The 22,486-nt window shown below is 44.9% G+C and overlaps 1 long non-coding RNA gene and 2 pseudogenes across 2 annotated transcripts in view; all 3 read left to right on the top strand.

Annotated features, from left to right (window-relative positions):
- The window catches only part of LOC146865571 (uncharacterized), a 109,495-nt gene extending 102,269 nt beyond the window's left edge, over positions 1-7,226 (top strand). The window contains exons 3-4 of one of the 2 annotated variants that reach the window (XR_014970326.1): positions 2,111-2,150; positions 6,201-7,226. This is a non-coding gene — a long non-coding RNA (uncharacterized LOC146865571). The remainder of the gene's footprint in view (positions 1-2,110; positions 2,151-6,200) is intronic. The other variant, XR_014970325.1, reaches the window with a different exon arrangement.
- A 3,784-nt stretch (positions 7,227-11,010) lies between these two features.
- Positions 11,011-11,278, top strand: LOC146865570 (protein S100-A2 pseudogene; annotated as a pseudogene).
- Positions 11,279-17,002: 5,724 nt separating this feature from the next.
- Positions 17,003-17,269, top strand: LOC146865569 (protein S100-A2 pseudogene; annotated as a pseudogene).
- Positions 17,270-22,486: the final 5,217 nt, after the last annotated feature.

The following is a 22,486-nucleotide window of genomic DNA, read 5'->3' as shown; positions in this document are numbered from 1 at the left end:
AGAACGGTAAAAACAATGTTATACTCTGCATAATCCCATTCCCAGATTGCTGCTCAATAAACACTGCATTGTGTGGCTATCTTTGAATGCTAATATGTATAGTGCATCGCTGTTGCACTGATTCAAGGAGGCCAACATAATGCTTCTACACATGGTCGCCATCTTCGAACGGTGAAACAATTATATACTATGGACATTACCATTCCAAGATGGACACCCAGTTTAAAAATAGTGACCGCACAGAATGCAGCACAATTCAAATGAAATGAACGGCAAGTGAGCAATCCGGAGCTACATGCTTTGATCAAATAGCAGTATTCCCCCATCATACAAGCTGGGTTGAAGTGAGTGTGTGTTTCTGAACAGTTGTCTTAAGACCCTTTATCCTATTTGTGCTTCCTTGTTGACTTGCATTTCTACACAGTAGTGTTTTGTGACTGTGGGAACTGATGATCATCTTGCTACCATACAAATCTAATTTACTGATGTCTTATCTGTTAAGGCTAAAGTGCCCCCCTTCTTCTGGGTGGAACGACCCCTTAGTCTTACTTCTAGAGGTACCCCTGCTGTCATGTAGAATGTTTGAATGGTGTGTACCATCCATCCTGAAAAAGTCCCCTTTTTGACTGGTGAACCCATGTTTGTGGTGATAAGGTTGTAATACTGTAGACAGGAAGTTCAGTATCTAGGTCACAAGATTGAAAAAGGGGTCAGAAAGGTGACGCCAGAGAGAATCAGTGTGATCAGGAAAATGAATCCTCCCAAAAATGAAAAGGAAGTGAGAATATTCTTGGGGATGGTTGGATATTGCAGACAGTGGATCTGTAGTTTCTTGTTGATTGCAAAACCTCTACAGAGGTTGACACGAAAGGATATGAAAGATCCAATTGTGTTGGATGAAGAGAGCATGGAATCTTTCTCTTGATTGCAAGAAAGTCTTTGTCAAGCGCCTGCTTTTGGAATGCCAGATTACTCTAAAGAATTTGCATTGTACTGTTGTGAGAGAGATGGATGTGCACTTGCAATGTTACTCAGAAACATGGAATAGCACGACGTCCGGTGGCATATTTTTCTGCTACCCTGGATTCAGTGGTTGAATTTGCCAGGCTGTTTAAAAGCAGTAACCACCACTTGTGTGAGTCTGGAACAAAGTGAAGCCATTGTGATGGGTTACCCTGTAAAGGTATATGTGCCACACTCTGTTGAGATCCTCTTAACGCGCACTCGGACTCAACACATGACCTTTAATCAGCTGACTAAATATGAAAGAGTGATTCTTGATGCTGAAAATGTGACAGTGGTAAGGTGCACTACTGTGAACCCTGCAACTTTGTTACCTAATTCAAGATGTGAGGAAGTGAAAGAGGAAGCAGAACATGATTGTCTGGAAGTGACAGAACTCTGTACTAAGCCCCGTCCAGGATGAACCCTTGGAAGTACCGAATTGTGATCTGTTTGTGGATGGATCTTGCATAAGAAATGAAAAGGTTGAATTGTGTGCTGGTTATGCTTTCTGCACTTTAGCGGGAGCGCTAGAAGTATTTTGTTTGAAAGGGGTCAACTCTGCTCAGGTCGCAGAGTTGATTGCACTGACCAGAGCATGTAAATTGACAAAGGGTCTAAAAGTAACAATTTAGACCGACAGTCAGTAGGGATTCGGAGTCGTACATGACTTCGGTCAACTATGGATGCAAAGAGGATTCTTGACTTCCTCAGGGTCACTAATTCGGAATGGGAAAACTGTAAAGGAAGTATTGGAAGCTTTGCAGTTACCAAAAAGAATTGCAGTTGTAAAATGCGATGCACATGAATCAGGAGATGATAATGTGACAAAAGGCAACAGGTACGCGGATCAATTGGGAAGTTTCTGTACCCAAAATACGATGGCCATAAACAGATCAATTGAAAGAGGAAATAATGAATGCCGCCTTATGCTCACAACCACATCTGAGACTTGGGATGAAAAAAGGCAGATGCAGGAAGAGACCCGTGATCGGGAAAAAGAAGAGTAGAGCAGATCAGGTTGCAGGAAAAATGCAGATGACGAGGTATGGGTCTACTTTGATGGAAGACCAGTATTATCAGATTCCTTACTTTCTCACATGGCCAGGATGCACCATGGACTGACGCATGTTGGCAGAGACGCCATGGTAAGACTCTTCAAGCAGGTATGGTACAATCCAAAGTACAGGGTCATCGCAGAAAGTTTATGTCAGAGGTGTGCCATATGCCAAAAGACAGTTGTAAGTTGGGGTGTAATTGGGAAAGCAGGTGGTCCTTTCACCTGACTTCAGATTGATTTCATAGAGTTGCCGCCATGCAATGGGCTGAAGTATGTCCTTGTCATTGTCTGTTTGCTTTCTCGCTGGGTAGAGGCCTATCCGACGAGAAGGAGTGACTGTGGCTAAACTGTTGTTGAGAGAACTGATGCCTAGGTTCGGTTTTCCAGTCACTTTGGTATCAGATAAAGGATTACATTTTGAAAATGAAATAATTCGGATGATTTGTGCAGCATTATAAATTGAACAGAAGCTACATTATGCCTATCGACCAGAGGCATCTGGTATTGTTGAACGGATAAATGGCACAATAAAATCGAGATTAGGAAAGGTGTGCGCATCTACAACACTGAAGTGACCTGATGCTTTACCCCTTGTACTAATGAGTCTTAGAAGCATACCTGACAAAAAGACTGAATTGAGCCCCCATGAATTACTAATGGGAAGAGCCATGAGACAAGCATACATACCTGCGAATAAACTGATGAATATGTCTGATGATAGTGTGCTTAATTATTGTAAGGGACTGGCTGACCTGGTACGTTCAGTGTCTCGCCAGGTTGGAGGAAATGCCACACCGACACAGCAGAATCAAGCACATGATTTGAATCCTGGTGAGTGGGTTCTAGTCAAGAAGCACGTGAGGAAAATGTGCCTAGAACCCCGTTGGAGCGACCCTTACCAGATCATATTGATGACGACCACAGCAGTGAAGTGTTTTGACTTTCCAAATTGGATACATGCAAGTCATACTCGTCTAGTCCCAAGTCCAATTGAAAGACCTGAAGAACAGCAGCTGGAAAATCAAAATCAAGAACCAGCTGCTGAGGTGTGCATAGCTGAAGAGTCTGAAGTGACAGATTCTGATGAACATTTTGACAATAAACAGCCGAGCACTAGTCGAGTAGAATGGGGCACCAGATACTGGGACTGAAAAGACTGCTGTTGAGTCAGAAGAAGGTGAGGTTGTAGTTGTGCCAGAGGAAAGTAAAGCAGCTGTCAAGACAGAGGGAAAGGAAACAGCTGATGAAACAGAAGCAGGACCAGAGGAAGGCAGAGCCACAAAGGAGCTAGAAGAAGGTGAACTCACTGATGAATCAGAAAAGAGTGTAGAACCTGCAGAAACAGAACTACAAGAAAATAGAGAAAAACAGATAGAAAGAAGATTAAATAAAATAAATGGTGAACAAAACACAGAAGTTGAAAGTGTAGTACAGAAAAAGAGACCAAGAAAGGGAGACAATTGGCCAAGTGGAGCAAGAAGACTAAAATATAGGATAGTAAGGAGAAGATAAGGAAAAGACCAGAACAAAGTAACGAAGTTACAAGGCAGACTGAACAAGAAAATTCAAGAAGAAAACCTCGTAAATCCAAAAGAGCAAGAATTCCATGTAGAAAGTACAAAGCTCCAGAATGGACCTACATTATCTTGGAAGAATTTGAAAGTTTAGGTTTAAGCGAAGAACACAACAGTAGTGACATTGAAAAAGAAGACGAGAACAAACTGAGACCACCTTAAAAGGAACTGTAAAGAGATTAGGTGAAAAATTTGTAAGATGAATTGAATAAAAGACTCAAGAGAAACCAAAAGGACTGAAAAATAAAAGGGGTGAAGAAGAAAGTAATTAAGTGTGGGATCACACAAGAAATTTTTCCTTTCCTGTTAGAATGTTTGTTTAGAAATAGAGTTAATTTTTGTATTTTTTTTTTGTAGTATATCAAAATGGCTGAAACAGAAGTGACTGGACAACCAAACTCTAGTTTAAGATGTAGATGTATTAAAACCTGCTTATGTAGTGTTTTCCGATTAACGATTATATGGGTCCTATTAATTGTTGTCATACCCACCTTTAATGTGAATAATATTGTTAATAATACTAATGATGTGTCAATTGAAAAATCTAAAGATGTTTCTAAACAAACTATGAGTACTAACAAAGAACAATTGGATGTAAGTATTCTCCATCATGACAAATCAATTAGTGATTTTTCAATAAATGTTTTTACTAAGCTGTTGTATGAGTATACTGACACTATGAATGTGAGTGATTGTTACGTCTCCATGAAATAACCTTTGTCTGTTTCTGAAGGTATAACATACCGCCACCTGTCACTAACATATGGTGTGTCTTGTAGTGTCCTTAGCAGCCTATTCTACATGATAGGTAAGCTAGAATATCAATATACTGATATAGATTTAGTATTTTCAGAAGTACTAATTGTAAGGGAATTAAATAAAGTAATACGTGGTAAGAATGCACGCTTTATGGGAGAATTCTTCCATATTACTAAACCATTAGTAGAACATGCTTATAAGAACAATCTAACGTGTAGCTTGCATATTGAAGAGAAGCTATTCCTGAACATGGTAGAAAATAGAAGAGTAAGTTTCCAGAAGAAAGCTGATGAACAGAAACCACAGACGCCACCTTGGGCATTTAGAGAGGGAAAATATGAGAAGGGTGAGACATATGCTGCGATGTCCCTGGACTGGTCACAAAAGGGGAAACTATGTTTATTTAGATCAAAGACTAATTATAACAATTATTTCATCGGCACTAGTGAATGTGAGCTTACTTTCCAAATTACTGGAGGATGGGGATTAAAGGGTGGAACGGATCCTGTATTCCCTGGGATATTTTATGTGTGTGGCAAGTAAGCCTATTATAGGTTACCTGCACATTGGTAAGGGAGCTGTTATTTTGGGATTGTTTTTCCAAAAATCTACCATGTAGACCGTAAGGATAATAGTGTCAATGAAATAAAACAAGGTCTAACACGTAGTAAGAGAGCAAGTTTTCCAGAAATAGTAGGTGATATTTTTGGTGCACCGATACCCTCAGTTGGAGTTGTTTTGAATTCACACAAAATTCGAAAATTGTCCACAGTGGTTGATCGTTTATCAACAGATACTGCTAGTGGTTTCTTGATGATTGATACCGAAATGGTGGCAATCAGATCAATGGTTTTGCAAAATCGACTTGCCCTTGACATTCTTTTGGCAAAAGAGGGTGGAGTCTGTGGCATGTTGAAAATTCAACACTCCTGTACTTATATCCCGGATAAAAGTAAAGGGATAGAAGGATATATTGGAAATATTACACAATTACATAAAGATTTAACCCAACTGGAGGTTGACTGTGTTTGGGAGAGACTTGGTAAGAGTTTCTCTGCGGTACGTAGGTAGTTTTCAAACTTGGGAAGTAGTTTATTAGGAAAAATAATAATTCCAATACTTCCTATAGCAATAGTAGTTCTAGTGATCTTAACAGCATATAAGTGTTGTAAATGCAGAAAAGAAAGAAAAGAAGTAGCAGACAAAAAGAATAAAAGAAAGGGAATAAAAAGAAAGAGAGAAGAGATAGAATTAGAGGAGATAAATGAAGAATATTATGAGAGAATAAAAAAGATAAATTAGGATGCCATAAAAGAAGAGAAAGAAAGTAGGATCTAGATAAATTGAAAGGTGTCACTCGGTATGGTGAGTATTTATGATGGCTCCTAAAGCCATCAGAGGGGGGATTGATGGGGCAGGATTTCGCAAAAGAAACCTGCTCAATCGAACACTCCTATAACATGTACTAACAGTCAGTAGTGATAGAATGACTAATCCGCACAAATAAACTACAAGTGGGAGGCTTGCTTTGCAAATTGCATGAAAAAACAAAATTTAATGCGTAAATAACCGGAAATGTAATAATCTTGTGTATAGTATGAATTAAGAAGGTTTTGCATGGCAAGGCTGCATGTATATGTAGTAAAAGGCATGACGTGTGCTGCTCTATCCTAATAAATAATGCTCCTTTCCTGCTTATGCTATGCTAGGAAAACCGATAACATGAAGTAGAACTAAGGTGGGTGGTAAACAGTGAAAAATACATTAGCACATAATTAATAAATGTCTGTTTTCTGTTTTTTCAGTAATGGGCGAATCTTCCATCTTATTAAGTTGACCACATAGTGGGTGGGTGGAGATGTGTGTGCGAGGAAACCATGTGACCACAGGACTGAGCTGTTGAACAAGCTGAGAAAGCGTGACCTGGTGAAGGACAGGACATTTGTCAAGCGGCTAAAACCAGTGTCTTCGTGGGAATGGAAGTCAAGTCGTTGAAAATATTGATTGTATAATAAAATGTAGCAGATGTACCCATGAGAGAGAAGCTGAAATTGATGACTGTATAAAAAATGTTTAGAACAATAGTGTATTCAAGAGTAGAATGATTTCACCATGGGTTACATCCCACCCCCAGAACTTAAACAATCCCTTTGCTAGAAAGTACGGATATAGCAACTACTGTGGGACGGGCGTGTAGTTTTTTTGGGTATAAGAATAGGTGCATTGGGGGTGAGGTTAGAGCTGATGCAGGTTGCATAGGCTGAAGGTGTCCGAGTGAGGGGTGCACCGCTGATCGTCAGGTTGCAGAGAGACCTAGCTGTTCCTGTCCTTGTCCTGATTCCTTAGTCTTTGATCCCCGACTCTTGGTCTAGGGTTTCCCACTGCTACCTAGGCCTGGGTGGTGGTTTTCCTTACAGATCCCTTGTGTTAGTATTTGATCTAATCTAGTATTGCAGAATAATTTTGCAGTCATATTTCTTGTCTCTGTACCTTCTGTCTCTTCACCTATCCCTCTGAATTGACAGTTTAAATCGATATATTTTACTTGCATCTGATGTTTCTCCATTTGTCCACTCTTTTGCAACGTATATTTGAAATGTTGGTTCCGTTATTGTGATGTTTAAGTTTAGCTTTGTCTCTCACGAGGTTTCCAGTTTTTGAATTTATGAAATAACCAATATGAGCATTTATTATTACTAGATAAAATTACTAAATCCCACTGAGAGTCTGTGATTATTTTAGTCAGTTTTATTTGATCAGATGTTTCCTTAGAATTTCCATTGCCATCAACTCTTCAACTAGTTGGTCCATCGACCAAGTAGATGAAAAGTTGATTATGATTATTTCAGTTTGCACAAATATACAAATGTTTAAGGTTTAACCTTAATAGCGAGAGTAAAATTTGAGACAAGTTAACAAACTCGACCGCAGCGCATCAGGGATCTGGGTGAATGTGTATGGGCCAATGTATATGATTTATTGATTATTTATCCCTGATCAAATTATTGGGTTTGTGCTAGATCAGGGCCATATGAACAAAATCCAAATTGTGACTCGGTAACATGTTACTGAATCACAATTTGTGTTTAGCAATTTGGTATTTGGAAAAGGCGTGTTTAGGGCGTCCCTTTCAAATACCGAATTGCAGTGGTATGTATGAATGATTTGCGACTGAATTACGGTCGGAAAACCGACATTTTCTTCCCAACATCTGTAGGGTGGTGGTAACCATTAGCAAATGGGATGGGGTCTGCAGGGGAACCCTTCCCCTTTATGAATGTTGAAACCAATATCTTTTGACAGCAGTAAAAAATCAAACTTAACGTTAAAAGATAGATTTATTAAAAAGCAATTACAGACATGGTTGTCTGCTGACCCTAGCAGGCCACCATCCCTGTGATGGCTGCAGTTCCTAATGGGTTGCTAACTACGACCTGCCTCATTAATATTCATGAGGTAGGCCTATTGTGACCCCATGAGGAATCGGTATTTCCAACTTCTAGGTTTTTGACCATTAGGAAATCACAATCCCTGAAATATGTACAAATGGCCCATAACCTTAGAGCCATTGGAAAGTGTATTGGATTGGGCATACAACATTGACTGAAAATTCAGAAAGGGTAAATGTAGGAACCCTTGAACTTGGTCAAAATAGTAAAATAAACACAGCTGTACTAAAGTAGATTAAGAAGGTGAAAGGGCATTGGGCATGATCCTTCCATTTAATAAACTCTTGAAGGCAGTGCAGAGCTACAAACCGCATTAGACGACAAGATAGACGCAGTGGCCTGAAAGTCCATTTACTGACCTGAGAAGGGCCCTGAAAAAGGTGTGTTAGACCTGTCAGCCCTTTGGGTGGTCCCTCCTCATCATTATTTATTTTGTCCCACTTCTGCCTCAAACCCTGTTATAATTTTTCCTTTTTGGGAACCACCAGACTTTTTAGTGTTGATGCAGGGTCAGGGAGCCATTTTCCCTACCCCTGGAACTTCTGTCTGAGGGCCTGAGACACAAAATGGTGGCCATCCATTGTCACCTCTGACATCACCAGAACCCACTGGAGGTTTCTAGAACCTTCTGTAACATTTTAGAACCCTGTGACAGTGGGAGGCAGTTTAGAATGTTGGGAGGCCATCTCAGAGTGGCAGTTGGCAACTGACTGGAGAAGAGAGAGGACAGATATAGAAGGAGGTCGGAGTAAGGCAGCAGGGGTGGAAACCAGTGCTTGGAGTGGGGTCCAGAAACCCACCCTTGATGCTAGTCCCTACTGACCAAGCCCAGCCTAAAGCCCTGTGTGGGACCAAGACCAGAAGAACCATCTTAAGGAACTGAACATTTGAAACAGGCCTTAAAGAGGAAGAACAGCAAGTTCCTGACCTGTTCAGTGGTGTCCTCCTGGAGTCCTGACGTCGAGAAGCCTGGAGACCTGGGGCCTGAGGTAGAGAAGCGGCGCTGACAGAAAGCAGACGTCGTACCCGGAGCCGCCAGAGGTCGAGTGAGGGCGCCGACGGAGGTCGTGGAGAGGCGCCGGAGGTCGAGTGGAGATTCACCCGAGGTCGAGGTGAGGGCGCCGACGGAGGTCGTGGAGAGGCGCCGGAGGTCGAGTGGAGATTCACCGGAGGTCGAGTGGAGATTCACCTGAGGTCGAGGTGAGGCGTCGACGGGGGAGTGAAGTCCGCCCACCGGAGTCGCCGGAAACGGAGGTGAAGCGCGCCGGAGGTCGGGAGTGGAGATCGCACTCCGGAGACACCCGGAAGCGGGGAGGCCGTGTCCCTGTGACGCCGGAAGGCGACAGCGAGTCGAGACCGCCCAGCGACATCGAGTCGAGACCGCCCAGCGACACCGAGTCGAGACCGCCCAGCGACATCGAGACGAGGCCGCCCAGCGACATCGAGCCGGAGCCGCCTCACGACATCGACACAGCGCCGAGCGGAGCCGATCATCGTGAAAAGGGCAGTAAGTGGTAGAGGGGGCGTCTGAGGCCCCGTGGAGCCCTAAAAGACCATCCTAGGGGTTAAAGGGGTGTTAGAACCAGCCTGGGAGTGCCAGGGGTGAACTGAGACTGGTGCAGTGACATCTGTGAGGGGCTGTGTAGTTTGGAGGGCCAGATCTTTAGGTTACCCTGGTTCTGCCTCAGCTTAGGCCCCAGCCTTGACCAATCTAGGTGGGACACCCCCATGCCATCCAAATGACCACAAGCTGTGTATGGGCAAAGTAAGACCAAGTTACCTCATGAAAGTGATCTGATCTGTATCTGTCATTGATTGCTTTTCCTTATTTATTGAAGGTGCTTTATTTATTGTCTTCCACTAATTTATTCTTGCACTGTATTTATTGTCTGACTGTATTTATTTGCCGTCTATATTTATTGCCCAACTATTTATTCTTTGCTTAATGATGACATGAACCTTTTTGTGGAAATTCAGTATTGTTTATTTGACCTGCTGTTTTGAAGGAAAATTCTGTTGTATTGTATTTATGTCATGAAACCTGCAACTAAGAGAAAATAAGATAAAGACATATATATTTTCATCTTGTCTTCCATAATTTTTACGGTGTAGTGTCGTTTTTGGAACGGATGAACGCATGGTTATTGTGAGGGTGTGACGTACGCTTAACACGGTGCCTGACCCCCAACCGCTCGAGCCAAGCTACCACTGTGCTGGGAACCTGGTGACTGCTAACCCGGTTGCCCGGTTTCCAACAAGGTGCAATAGCAGAAACATCTGCAGTGGTTCTGGAGGAGGAAGTGCCCACCTGAGAGATAAAGTTATATAATTGAAGCTTTGAGCACAAGGAACTGAAGGTAGTCAAACCACTGCAATATTAGGGTTGTAAGCATACTGCAAAAAGTCATTACATATAATATACACATATGAAACCGAAATTACCCTAAACCTACAAATCTATTGTTTCAGTTTGGTGGACTGAGCACAGATAGCTCTGATGCCACGCCTACCCCTATTAGCCCCACCAAGAGCAATAATAGCCAAACTGTTCAATTACAGAGATGCCTTATGGCAGGCATGGAGGTTCATGGGATCACAGGAGGACCAACTACAAATATGTAACCCTACTGGTCTTTCCTGATTATATTAAAAATGTTCAGAACCTTGGGAAATGATTCGATGAAGTAAAAAAAAAAAAAAAAATACACAAAAAAGCGTACTACCCAGCAAAGCAAAAGTTAATCACATTGTGGGTTTGAGAAAAATGATGGCACCTAGTGGGGAATTGATGGAGAAGTTGCAGCAGGAACTGGGGATGGCAGAAGGTCATAAGGTAACCTCAATATGGTAAAATGGTATTTCACTGCACCAGCTACAGAGTAAACAGAAGACCACAGGGTAACCTTGATCAAATTAAATAAACATATAAGCAAAGTAAGCTTACCAGTTTCAGTAGTGGATGTAGCTTTGATAAGCCCCTCGGCAGACCAGGATACCAGAGCCACTGCAAACCAGCCAAGAGCTAAAGGAGGTAAGAGGGAGACGATATCAGAGGACATTGACCCCAATCAATACGCACAAAGGTAAGAACCTATAGAGACGCTTCTCGTTTCAGGATCCTGTGCTCACTTCTTGTGATCTGAGGCTTGCGATCGAAACAGCCAAGATGCATCTGGAACAGCTGTGTGGGGGCTATGATCCAGACATTCAAGAAATACTCTGAAGCTGATGGTAGGGATGGAGAGCTGAACCAGGAGGAGCTGACCAAGCTTCTGAAGTAAGAGTTCCCAAGTCTAACTGCCTCTGGGAAAGACGAGGACATGGCAAAGAAGGTGATGAAGATGATGGACTTGGATGGCGACCAGAAGGTTTCCTTCAAAGAGTTTGCCATATTTTTAGCAATTCTGAGTATGCTATTGGAGGAATGTGAATAATCGAAACCAATTTTTGTCCGTTTAATAAAAAAATAAGTATAGAGAAGCTAATGTGAGGGAATGGAAAAGGAAAAAAGCAACAAACATGAGGAACAAGTAAAAGGATGAAAACTAGTATAAAGCGGAGAGCCATAACTAATGGAGCATTGCCAGGCCCAAACTCCATAGTGAAGTAACCTTAAATAGTGCCACTACCCCAAGTGCCCCAGAAGTGTACTGTACCCCAGAAAGTGAATGTCTAATGGTGTCAGTCAATTATTGATCTAGCATAAATCCTCTCTTTAGAGTCCACTGTTCCATTCTCTACAATCTTCATCTATGACTATGTTTATGCTTGATTCCCTGACCATGCTGAACCTGAATCATGACACTATGCATTGCTCAATGCATTAGGTTTTGCCTACGGTATTAATAATAGGTGAAGAGGTGTGGGAGTAGTGTATGAGTGCAAGGAGAATGGTGTGAGTGCTCTCTGTGCAGGGTGAGGGGTGCAGGAATGAAGGTTGATAAGTACCTGAGTGCAGGGTGAAAGTGCCTCAGTACACGGTGATTGATGTGTGTTCAGTGCAGAATGAGAACTTAATGTGTACAGGGTGAGAGATGTTACCCTGTACAAGGTCAGAGGTGTGCAAGTATAGGGTGAGTGGTATGTCAATAGTATATGTGGGATGAGCAGTTTGAGTTCAAGGTGTGATGTGTGGGTGGAGGGTGAGAGGTATGTGAGTGCTGTATGAGAGGTATGTGAGTGCTGGATGAGAGTTATGTCAATGATGTGTAAGTGCAGTCAGCACTATGTGAGTGCTGGGTGAGCAGTATCTGACTGCCACACAATTTCAGGATGACTGTGCAGAGCAAATGGTGGGTGAGTTTGCAGGGTGAGCGGTGTCTGAATGCCATAGAAAGTGGTGACTGATGGCATATTCCAAGTCAAGAGGTTGCAAAGAAGTATTCCTCTGTCCAGTGAAAGCCAGACGAAACAGACCATAAACAGAAGGGTCCCCTGAGAAAGGTATCAACAAAAAAACATTAGATTATACTTAAAACTACTCTGTGAAAAGAATCTTCTATTAAGGCGTCTTCCTCAGCAGGGAGAAAGGAAAGAACATGACTTCTTGCAAAAGGGTGACCCTCTGGTATTTCTCACTGAGGTGGACTCAAGTTAAAAAAAGGTTTAGTGGTAAAGGGTACTGTTTCTGGAAGTGGGTCACCCTCATAGATAAGGAAAGTACTAGAGAATGCCCGTTTCTGGAGGAGGGCCAACCTCATAAAGAAGGAAAGTGAAGAGGACCAGTAGAAATCAGTGTAATGAAGCTTCCAGTAAGTAATCAAGGCTACATACACCAGCTAGTGCATTTTACAGTTTTTTTGTGCTTTCTGTAATACTAGGTACATATGTTGTTTTCTCTATATATTGCTTTGAATAGATCAGTGTAGTGTCTATTACCACAACCAACCCAAAGATAATTCAAACATGTCTTAATTTGTTCAAGTGAAAATCATTGTGAACAGACTATACGTATCTCCTAACTATGCTTCAGAGGAAATAAGTGTGCATTGAATATTTAATGATATTGTACACCATCAAAACAGGGATATGGGAGGACAGACCATAAACGGTAGATTAACAATTATGTCTACCTGGAGTTTCTCCATACTTGAAATCAGATGGGTTAACTAAGAGGTCAAACTGCATGGCTGGAGGGCACATAGTGTTCCTTCACTTTCTGGGAGTAAAACTGAATCTCTTCCTTTCTCTGGGGAATCAGTAGTACAATTTTTAGAGAGCAAGGGGGATGCACAGGCTATCTTTACCTTCTTTAGGGAGTTCTCAGTTTTGTAGGTGGCTGCAGACGCAGGCTCTGTTCCGTAGGTGGTGTATGCAGCTTGGAGTGGTCTCCCAAGGTCAATGGTTGGATCTGCTAGAGCGAGGAAGGCACAAACTGGCTTGCTCTACTAGTGTGCGGACGGTGGCAGAACTACTTTGATCTCTGTGTGGAGGCTTGGCGGTGAGTTATATGTTGGGGTGCGCATACTGCCATGGAATCTTGTACCCTACCCTACCTGCCTTCCCTGAGTAGATGTTTCTTGAAGGTGAAATTCTGTCCAAGAAACGCTCCCAGAATTAAGCCCAGATGTCCAGTGTAGAGAACAGCAAAGTTCCCTGTGAGTGAATGCGGCCAATGATACAGAGTGAGCCACTGCCATGCTGCAACCTGTGAGGACACAGATGTATTTCGGTTCAGAGAACCATAAAAGTTGAACAATAAAATTATCACAGTTTATAAAACAATCACAATCAATGAATTAAAAGATAACAGTGTGAAGAAGTAGGGATGACTCCGGTATCGATAAAAAACGTCTTCTTTATTTCAAATTCATCTGTATAATGAAAAACAACCTATCCACATGTCAGCCCAACAGCAACTGACTCAATGGTTCTAGAGTTAACATACTCTGACAAACATAAACAGTGAATGTCTCTGCAGAGACAGAATGTATATTAACTATTACACATCTTCCCTCTATACAACAGGAAAACTAAAAACAAAAAATAAATACATTTAGTGTAAAACAAAGTCATGTAATGTTTCAGGGTGTTTACAAGAACGGGAACTTCTGCGTACAGGTGGCTAAGTATCAGGGAGCACTACAGGAGTTTTAGTATGACCATCAAAACGCATAGGAGCAATTCTATTCATATTTCAAACTCGACCATCATCAAGTTTTTTTTTTGTAAACAAATTTTATTCGTCAAAGACACATCCAGCGAAGCTCTGTGACCCAGAGACTTCAACCATATCAAAAGACAACATACCAGTTTTGACATTTTTCTCATGAAGTATCGTATACAGACTACAAAAGAGACATGCAGAACCAAAGCAGTCCCCTCCGTTAAAAAAACATAACACCACCCCCCACCCCACTCCCCCACCCATCGCACTGTCCATCCAGTCAAGGCAGCAGATCTATGCACGACTACTATTCTGTTCCGTCGATGACCCATACCCCCCAGACCCGGCTGTGCCTGGTACTCCAGTGTGCCATGCCTCTTTAAAGCTAGAGGGAGATGGTCCACCACCCACCCAACTATTCCTCCAATATGGGCTCTAAGTCCAGTCCCCTGTAGTCCGCCCAGTGCTTCCATATTTTATAATGTTTACGGGGGCAGCCCCGTGCCACATAGAAGCGGGCCTCCAGTCCCATACAAAAATCGAGACCGGTCTTCCAGACATATAGTGAAGGTGCAGCTGTCGCCTTCCACGACCTCGCTATATCTCGCTTGGCTAGAGTAAAACCCAGGAGCATCAGATGGCGCTTATAGACATTGCCCCTATATCCTCCATCACATGCAAGAGCACCAGTTAGGGGGACCGTGGGAGATCCCAACCCAGCACCTCTGACAGACAGGTCAAGACCCCCCGCCAGAACCTAGTTAATACAGGGCAGTCCCATATCGTGTGTAGCAGCGTCCCCTCTGCATTCAGGCAACGGAGGCAATGCGGAGAGGCCACCAGGCCCGCCTTATACAACCTAACTCTAGTGAAATAGACTCTGTGCAGATACTTAAACTGGATGAGCCGAAGGCTCACAGCGACAGCCGCCCCGCGCGGCGAGGCCAGAGCCTCCGTCCAGTCCTCCTCCTCCAGCTGACCCACATCCCCCTCCCAAACCTCACGGAGATGCTGCAACGACGGGGAGCAGTGAGTTACCAGGGACTGATATATTCTCGAAATCTTGTGGTCTCGTAGGTCCCCCATGAACACCTTCGCCTCAATTGGACTAAAATCGTCCAACTCCTCAAGACCCACCAGACTGGGGGAAAGAGCATGCCGGAACTGCAAGTATTTAAAGAATTGGGTACGCGGCATATGAAAGTCCTTCTGGAGCTCCTGGAAGGATTTCAGAATGGGCCCCCTCATAACGTCACCCAGGGTGGAAATCCCTATCGCATCCCAGTCCCGAAATCCGGGGAGGGCTGCCAGCTGCGGCAGACCCCCGTTTCTCCAGAGCGGAGTCTCCCCCGTGAGGCGATTCCACCAACCCATCATCCGCAGCGCCTGCCTCCAAATCTGAAAGACCAGTTGCGTCACACTAGGTAGTAGCCGTCGCAGCGGAGCGGAATAGAGGAGGGTATGTAGCGAGTGATCCCCCATTAGGCGGCGTTCAAGGCTATATGCCGGATCCGACCTGTCGCCATACCACCATTCATTCAGGACCAGCAGGTGGGATGCCATATAGTAGGAGAGAATATCTGAGGTGGCAAGTCCCCCACAAAATGTAGACTTAAAACATGTACGCAGCGCCACCCGCACTACCCCTCCACCCCAAAGGAACTGACCCAGTAGTGCGTTGACTTGGCGGAACCAACCCCCGGGAATAGGATATGGATGATTCTGCAGTTGGTAGAGCATCCGAGGCCATTTTGAAGATGGCCGAGCGGCCATATATAGAGAGGGGCATGTGAGACCAGGCACGAACATCCTCTTGCACTCTGTTCCACACAGGCACCAGATTCCCCTCCCACAAGGTCAACCTAACGTCGGACAGGAGTACTCCCAAGTATTTCAACCCTCCACTCGCCACCTGAACCGCAGACGCCCAAGCACCCGGACCCGCCCCGCTCCCCAGAACCCAAATAGTAGATTTACGCTCATTCATACGCACACCCGTAGTCTCCCCAAACACCTGCATAATGCATAGCAACCGCGGGCCAGTCCTATCTAGTTGTGTAAGAAAGAATAACACATCGTCGGCGTAGAGGGCAATACGATCTGACAGGCCATCCGCCCACTCGAACCCCGATACTTGCGCGTCAATCAGCACCCACGCCGCCAGGGGCTCCATCGCCAGAGCGAACAAATAGGGTGACAGAGGACACCCCTGTCTAGTGCCGCGACCAATAGGGAAGACAGCGGAGACAGAGCCCGCCACTCTCACAGATGCAGTAATGTCCGTGTAGAGTAGAGAGAAAATGAGGCCCTAGGTTTAGTCGACGCAGGAGGGCAAACAAATATGTCCAGCTTAAGGAGTCGAATGCCCGATCCATATCCGCAAGTAATAATGCCGCATGGACCCCCAAACGACCCGCAGCCGCTATGGCCGCATGCGCCCTGCGTATATTGTGGCGGGTCGCCCGCTGGGGCATAAATCCGGCCTGGTCGGGGTGTATAAGAGACGAGATGTGGGGACGGAGGCGATTGGCAAGTGCTTTTGCCAAGACCTTGGCCTCCACGTTGAGAAGGGAGATGGGGCGATAAGAGGCATGATGCTCAGGGGGCCGACCAGGTTTATGAAATACCACGACCTCCGCGTGTCGCCAATCACTGGGCAGGCTGCCCGCCTCCCTGGCCTCCTCCACCACTCTGCAAAAGTGAGGGCCCAGCTGTTGGGAGTATCTCTTAAAGAATTCATTCGGGAATCCATTGGGACCCGGTGCCTTACCAGACTGCAACTCCTGAATCTTGATCAAATTAAATAAACATATAAGCAAAGTAAGCTTACCAGTTTCAGTAGTGGATGTAGCTTTGATAAGCCCCTCGGCAGACCAGGATACCAGAGCCACTGCAAACCAGCCAAGAGCTAAAGGAGGTAACAGGGAGACGATATCAGAGGACATTGACCCCAATCAATACGCACAAAGGTAAGAACCTATAGAGACGCTTCTCGTTTCAGGATCCTGTGCTCACTTCTTGTGATCTGAGGCTTGCGATCGAAACAGCCAAGATGCATCTGGAACAGCTGTGTGGGGCTATGATCCAGACATTCAAGAAATACTCTGAAGCTGATGGTAGGGATGGAGAGCTGAACCAGGAGGAGCTGACCAAGCTTCTGAAGTAAGAGTTCCCAAGTCTAACTGCCTCTGGGAAAGACGAGGACATGGCAAAGAAGGTGATGAAGATGATGGACTTGGATGGCGACCAGAAGGTTTCCTTCAAAGAGTTTGCCATATTTTTAGCAATTCTGAGTATGCTATTGGAGGAATGTGAATAATCGAAACCAATTTTTGTCCGTTTAATAAAAAAATAAGTATAGAGAAGCTAATGTGAGGGAATGGAAAAGGAAAAAAGCAACAAACATGAGGAACAAGTAAAAGGATGAAAACTAGTATAAAGCGGAGAGCCATAACTAATGGAGCATTGCCAGGCCCAAACTCCATAGTGAAGTAACCTTAAATAGTGCCACTACCCCAAGTGCCCCAGAAGTGTACTGTACCCCAGAAAGTGAATGTCTAATGGTGTCAGTCAATTATTGATCTAGCATAAATCCTCTCTTTAGAGTCCACTGTTCCATTCTCTACAATCTTCATCTATGACTATGTTTATGCTTGATTCCCTGACCATGCTGAACCTGAATCATGACACTATGCATTGCTCAATGCATTAGGTTTTGCCTACGGTATTAATAATAGGTGAAGAGGTGTGGGAGTAGTGTATGAGTGCAAGGAGAATGGTGTGAGTGCTCTCTGTGCAGGGTGAGGGGTGCAGGAATGAAGGTTGATAAGTACCTGAGTGCAGGGTGAAAGTGCCTCAGTACACGGTGATTGATGTGTGTTCAGTGCAGAATGAGAACTTAATGTGTACAGGGTGAGAGATGTTACCCTGTACAAGGTCAGAGGTGTGCAAGTATAGGGTGAGTGGTATGTCAATAGTATATGTGGGATGAGCAGTTTGAGTTCAAGGTGTGATGTGTGGGTGGAGGGTGAGAGGTATGTGAGTGCTGTATGAGAGGTATGTGAGTGCTGGATGAGAGTTATGTCAATGATGTGTAAGTGCAGTCAGCACTATGTGAGTGCTGGGTGAGCAGTATCTGACTGCCACACAATTTCAGGATGACTGTGCAGAGCAAATGGTGGGTGAGTTTGCAGGGTGAGCGGTGTCTGAATGCCATAGAAAGTGGTGACTGATGGCATATTCCAAGTCAAGAGGTTGCAAAGAAGTATTCCTCTGTCCAGTGAAAGCCAGACGAAACAGACCATAAACAGAAGGGTCCCCTGAGAAAGGTATCAACAAAAAAACATTAGATTATACTTAAAACTACTCTGTGAAAAGAATCTTCTATTAAGGCGTCTTCCTCAGCAGGGAGAAAGGAAACAACATGACTTCTTGCTAAAGGGTGACCCTCTGGTATTTCTCACTGAGGTGGACTCAAGTTAAAAAAAGGTTTAGTGGTAAAGGGTACTGTTTCTGGAAGTGGGTCACCCTCATAGATAAGGAAAGTACTAGAGAATGCCCGTTTCTGGAGGAGGGCCAACCTCATAAAGAAGGAAAGTGAAGAGGACCAGTAGAAATCAGTGTAATGAAGCTTCCAGTAAGTAATCAAGGCTACATACACCAGCTAGTGCATTTTACAGTTTTTTTGTGCTTTCTGTAATACTAGGTACATATGTTGTTTTCTCTATATATTGCTTTGAATAGATCAGTGTAGTGTCTATTACCACAACCAACACAAAGATAATTCAAACATGTCTTAATTTGTTCAAGTGAAAATCATTGTGAACAGACTATACGTATCTCCTAATTATGCTTCAGAGGAAATAAGTGTGCATTGAATATTTAATGATATTGTACACCATCAAAACAGGGATATGGGAGGACAGACCATAAACGGTAGATTAACAATTATGTCTACCTGGAGTTTCTCCATACTTGAAATCAGATGGGTTAACTAAGAGGTCAAACTGCATGGCTGGAGGGCACATAGTGTTCCTTCACTTTCTGGGAGTAAAACTGAATCTCTTCCTTTCTCTGGGGAATCAGTAGTACAATTTTTAGAGAGCAAGGGGGATGCACAGGCTATCTTTACCTTCTTTAGGGAGTTCTCAGTTTTGTAGGTGGCTGCAGACGCAGGCTCTGTTCCGTAGGTGGTGTATGCAGCTTGGAGTGGTCTCCCAAGGTCAATGGTTGGATCTGCTAGAGCGAGGAAGGCACAAACTGGCTTGCTCTACTAGTGTGCGGACGGTGGCAGAACTACTTTGATCTCTGTGTGGAGGCTTGGCGGTGAGTTATATGTTGGGGTGCGCATACTGCCATGGAATCTTGTACCCTACCCTACCTGCCTTCCCTGAGTAGATGTTTCTTGAAGGTGAAATTCTGTCCAAGAAACGCTCCCAGAATTAAGCCCAGATGTCCAGTGTAGAGAACAGCAAAGTTCCCTGTGAGTGAATGCGGCCAATGATACAGAGTGAGCCACTGCCATGCTGCAACCTGTGAGGACACAGATGTATTTCGGTTCAGAGAACCATAAAAGTTGAACAATAAAATTATCACAGTTTATAAAACAATCACAATCAATGAATTAAAAGATAACAGTGTGAAGAAGTAGGGATGACTCCGGTATCGATAAAAAACGTCTTCTTTATTTCAAATTCATCTGTATAATGAAAAACAACCTATCCACATGTCAGCCCAACAGCAACTGACTCAATGGTTCTAGAGTTAACATACTCTGACAAACATAAACAGTGAATGTCTCTGCAGAGACAGAATGTATATTAACTATTACACATCTTCCCTCTATACAACAGGAAAACTAAAAACAAAAAATAAATACATTTAGTGTAAAACAAAGTCATGTAATGTTTCAGGGAGTTTACAAGAACGGGAACTTCTGCGTACAGGTGGCTAAGTATCAGGGAGCACTACAGGAGTTTTAGTATGACCATCAAAACGCATAGGAGCAATTCTATTCATATTCCAAACTCGACCATCATCAAGTTTTTTTTTTTGTAAACAAATTTTATTCGTCAAAGACACATCCAGCGAAGCTCTGTGACCCAGAGACTTCAACCATATCAAAAGACAACATACCAGTTTTGACATTTTTCTCATGAAGTATCGTATACAGACTACAAAAGAGACATGCAGAACCAAAGCAGTCCCCTCCGTTAAAAAAAACATAACACCACCCAGCACCCCACTCCCCCACCCATCGCACTGTCCATCCAGTCAAGGCAGCAGATCTATGCACGACTACTATTCTGTTCCGTCCATGACCCATACCCCCCAGACCCGGCTGTGCCTAGTACTCCAGTGTGCCATGCCTCTTTAAAGCTAGAGGGAGATGGTCCACCACCCACCCAACTATTCCTCCAATATGGGCTCTAAGTCCAGTCCCCTGTAGTCCGCCCAGTGCTTCCATATTTTATAATGTTTACGGGGGCAGCCCCGTGCCACATAGAAGCGGGCCTCCCGTCCCATACAAAAATCGAGACCGGTCTTCCAGACATATAGTGAAGGTGCAGCTGCCGCCTTCCACGCCCTCGCTATATCTCGCTTGGCTAGAGTAAAACCCAGGAGCATCAGATGGCGCTTATAGACATTGCCCCTATATCCTCCATCACATGCAAGAGCACCAGTTTGGGGGACCGTGGGAGATCCCAACCCAGCACCTCTGACAGACAGGTCAAGACCCCCCGCCAGAACCTAGTTAATACAGGGCAGTCCCATATCGTGTGTAGCAGCGTCCCCTCTGCATTCAGGCAACGGAGGCAATGCGGAGAGGCCACCAGGCCCGTCTTATACAACCTAACTCTAGTGAAATAGACTCTGTGCAGATACTTAAACTGGATGAGCCGAAGGCTCACAGCGACAGCCACCCCGCGTGGCGAGGCCTGAGCCTCCGTCCAGTCCTCCTCCTCCAGCTGACCCACATCCCCCTCCCAAACCTCACGGAGATGCTGCAACGACGGGGAGCAGTGAGTTACCAGGGACTGATATATTCTCGAAATCTTGTGGTCTCGTAGGTCCCCCATGAACACCTTCGCCTCAATTGGACTAAAATCGTCCAACTCCTCAAGACCCACCAGACTGGGGGAAAGAGCATGCCGGAACTGCAAGTATTTAAAGAATTGGGTACGCGGCATATGAAAGTCCTTCTGGAGCTCCTGGAAGGATTTCAGAATGGGCCCCCTCATAACGTCACCCAGGGTGGAAATCCCTATCGCATCCCAGTCCCGAAATCCGGGGAGGGCCGCCAGCTGCGGCAGACCCCCGTTTCTCCAGAGCGGAGTCTCCCCCGTGAGGCGATTCCACCAACCCATCTTCCGCAGTTCCTGCCTCCAAATCTGAAAGACCAGTTGCGTCACACTAGGTAGTAGCCGTCGCAGCGGAGCGGAATAGAGGAGGGTATGTAGCGAGTGATCCCCCATTAGGCGGCGTTCAAGGCTATATGCCGGATCAGACCTGTCGCCATACCACCATTCATTCAGGACCAGCAGGTGGGATGCCATATAGTAGGAGAGAATATCTGAGGTGGCAAGTCCCCCACAAAATGTAGACTTAAAACATGTACGCAGCGCCACCCGCACTACCCCTCCACCCCAAAGGAACTGACCCAGTAGTGCGTTGACTTGGCGGAACCAACCCCCGGGAATAGGATATGGATGATTCTGCAGTTGGTAGAGCATCCGAGGCCATTTTGAAGATGGCCGAGCGGCCATATATGGAGAGGGGCATGTGAGACCAGGCACGAACATCCTCTCGCACTCTGTTCCACACAGGCACCAGATTCCCCTCCCACGAGGTCAACCTAACGTCGGACAGGAGTACTCCCAAGTATTTCAACCCTCCACTCGCCACCTGAACCGCAGACGCCCAAGCACCCGGACCCGCCCCGCTCCCCAGAACCCAAATAGTAGATTTACGCTCATTCATACGCACACCCGTAGTCTCCCCAAACACCTGCATAATGCGTAGCAACCGCGGGCCAGTCCTATCTAGTTGTGTAAGAAAGAATAACACATCGTCGGCGTAGAGGGCAATACGATCTGACAGGCCATCCGCCCACTCGAACCCCGATACTTGCGCGTCAATCCGCACCCACGCCGCCAGGGGCTCCATCGCCAGAGCGAACAAATAGGGTGACAGAGGACACCCCTGTCTAGTGCCGCGACCAATAGGGAAGACAGCGGAGACAGAGCCCGCCACTCTCACAGATGCAGTAATGTCCGTGTAGAGTAGAGAGAAAACGAGGCCCTAGGTTTAGTCGACGCAGGAGGGCAAACAAATATGTCCAGCTTAAGGAGTCGAATGCCCGATCCATATCCGCAAGTAATAATGCCGCATGGACCCCCAAACGACCCGCAGCCGCTATGGCCGCATGCGCCCTGCGTATATTGTGGCGGGTCGCCCGCTGGGGCATAAATCCGGCCTGGTCGGGGTGTATAAGAGACGAGATGTGGGGACGGAGGCGATTGGCAAGTGCTTTTGC

The sequence above is a fragment of the Triturus cristatus genome, chromosome 2_1 (assembly GCF_964204655.1).
Source record: "Triturus cristatus chromosome 2_1, aTriCri1.1, whole genome shotgun sequence".
Taxonomy (NCBI): Eukaryota; Metazoa; Chordata; class Amphibia; order Caudata; family Salamandridae; genus Triturus; species Triturus cristatus.
The sequence above is the reverse complement of the archived record's forward strand: the minus strand, read 5'-3'. Positions and strand labels throughout refer to the sequence as shown.